Source organism: Pinus tabuliformis, chromosome Q, assembly GCF_031772625.1.
Source record: "Pinus tabuliformis cultivar Carrire ecotype Pingquan chromosome Q, CPIR1, whole genome shotgun sequence".
NCBI classification, from domain to species: domain Eukaryota; kingdom Viridiplantae; phylum Streptophyta; class Pinopsida; order Pinales; family Pinaceae; genus Pinus; species Pinus tabuliformis.
This window is the reverse complement of record NC_142296.1, coordinates 907,704,555-907,707,391: the sequence shown is the minus strand read 5'-3', so window position 1 is coordinate 907,707,391 and position 2,837 is coordinate 907,704,555. Positions and strand designations below refer to the sequence as shown.

Genomic DNA, 2,837 nt, shown 5'->3' with positions numbered 1-2,837 from the left:
CATTCTAAACTAGCTATTGTTATTGATCCTCAATCTGATACCAACAACCCAACCCTGTGCAAATTAGTTGTGAACCCAAACAGGCAATTTAATCACTGATGCCTTCTAGAGATGTTTATGTTGACATAATCTCCTTGCTGATTGCGAGAGCATGTGCACTAACAATATAGAAAATTTATGAGTGAGCAATATAGACTTCTGCAAACAAGAAAGACCATGTCAACCAAAAGTCAAGGATGGAATTTATAGCAAAAGTTCTGCAGTTATGTTTAATCCATAGTACTTTAAGCTCTGGACTTTGCTGTTAGATTCTAGATAATAATAATTGATCCCTTCTATATCTACATATACCAGGAAAGTAAAAACAAGCAAATTCTCTATCATCTCTGCTTGATGCTTATTGATAGCACTGACTTCTCAAGAGTCAAACCATATAACAGAGTTCAAAGACTTGAACCACAATATGAAATGATCAATTGAAGGTATAATAATGCAATAGCTTATATTTATGTTGCAATAAGTAATAGTACAATGTCTTCTATGCCAAGAATCCAAAACACGAGAAAATTAAGGGAGCTACATTAACCAAGAAGCCAATTTCAGGTATTTGTGTATTTGACTACCACTAAATCCTTAGCAACGAAATATTTCAAGGAAAGGCGAGCAGCCAATTCTTCTTTTATTGCTTTGTGATGGGTACCCTCTCATTCCAAACCTAGGAAGTTCATTATCACCAAGTGAAGTGAAAAATTGCACAAAACAAAACCTGCAAATGCTCTTTCTGGAGGAAGATCCTTGAATCCCTTGTTTTCTTTGTTGACTTGCATCCGCAAACAAACTGCAAGCACAACTGACCCCGTGCAAGATAGAACTCCTGAAATAAAAGCATTGAAAGGAAATGATCCAACTATTGCCATGTAGACAACCTGCACAACTGCCGTGAGAACTGCGTAGACCACATACAGATCGATGATCTTCAACTTGGTAGGAGTTGCAGAGTATGCAGATCGAAGGGATGCAACGAGAACTTGTGCATCCTTAGCTGTTGAGGTTCCCATTTAACATTTTACATATAATGCAAGTTTTCAATTCTAATGCATTTCAAAGTACATATGATGGTACATACTACAGAACAATATGGATTTTGGACATAATAAGTCGATTTGAGTTAGAATTGTCAAGTCAACCTAACTCATGTTTGACTTGGGAGTTTGAGTCCTCATTGCAACTCAAATTGATGAGTTTGACTTAGGATCGAATCATATTGAGAATCAATTTGGCTCTGCTTAATTTCCTCATAGAATGGAATTAGACATAGTCTTTCACTTGTAGTCAAGGAGGATGGTGACACTTCAAAACAAAAACAAGATACTTTTTCCATATTGATGACCTGAGCTGCAGGTAAATTTGGGTTTCTAGCTGGACTAGAAGAGATATTATTTCAAACTTCCAAACCATTTGCCAGGTAACACTTTAATAGCTCTTTGTGTAATCAGCGATGGAAGGAACAATGTACATTGATTAAATGAGCAGAGCCATGACTCCATGAACCACCAATTGGCCTGACCACCCATTATGTCTTGATCTGAACATGTTATTGGCTCAATGTCAAACAACTTCCCTGAGACTATAAAATTAATCGACATTGGCATGATCTGTTCACTTCATGGCATCCAAATCGTCATAACTTATGGAAGATGAGCGAGAACATAAGTTATTGTTGACAGACACTGAAGAATTTTAGTGCCAGATTGAAAATTTTGGAAAGCTCCTCCTTTCCTGCTATATACATGCAATTCTTGCTATGACATTAGATACGTTGTTCCATTATTATGCTTCACTAATTGAGTGTTTCTGATGAAATTAATTATGTAGTTAATGGATATTTGCATTTTTAATATTTATGCTGGTTTCGCTATATTAGCTATGTCTTTAGTTGCCACTAAAAGCAATAATAAAATGGCAGAATTTTATGGATACATAGTTATAAAGTAATGGTGGTTCGTGATGAGTCCTGACATGGAGTAAGGTATACTTGCAAGTATGAAATTCCAGGAGAGTGTAAACGTATATTGAATATTCATTTTCTCAACGGGGTTGCATGTGGAGTGGGTCTAACCCTTAATTACCCTGAATTAGCAAGTTGTTTCCGTGTTTATGGCAACTGTCCAACTGTGAAGCAATCAGTGCATGCACAATCAATTTACAGCACTAATCGTTTTTCACTGCTACCACAACCAATGACAGATGATAGCCACTTGTTTGACATTCTTTGTGGCTGAGACGCAAACACTCTGTTTCCATAGTTTAACTGCATATTATGGCACATATGCATTATAATAAAGGTTAGAATTTGTATGATTATCTCAGTGGTTGTTCAACACAGATATATTTCATATATTTAATATATGAGCTTTCATGGGCCAAGACTTATATGTTTTCCTTTGCTGTCTGCAACACACATATACAACAGCAATGAAAGTGCCCTAAGGTATGATTGTAAAACTCTTCTAGTTTGTCAGGATTTTGTCTTTGTATTATATTTGGCCAGATTGCAGATAAGATAAGATAAGTACATTAATGTCCACAAAATGATACATCCCGTGTGAATACAATGTGGGAGTGCAAAAGCAACTCCTAGGTAACACTGGAAGCAAGATAAAGAAAGCTAAAGAAAAGTACAACATAGATAAGTATTTAAGTATGCCAATCACTTGGTCTAACCAACACAAGTATATATATATCGCAGTATCATAGGTGTGGTGATACAAAGTGAAAGTTCAAGACTGGAAAACTGGATATTTCAATACAGAGATATATGAGTTCCACACATAATC

At 36.0% G+C, this 2,837-nt stretch overlaps 1 pseudogene; it reads right to left on the bottom strand.

Moving 5' to 3' along the window:
- Positions 1 to 704: 704 nt before the first annotated feature.
- Positions 705 to 1,058, bottom strand: LOC149222414 (dolichyl-diphosphooligosaccharide--protein glycosyltransferase subunit DAD1 pseudogene; annotated as a pseudogene).
- Positions 1,059 to 2,837: the final 1,779 nt, after the last annotated feature.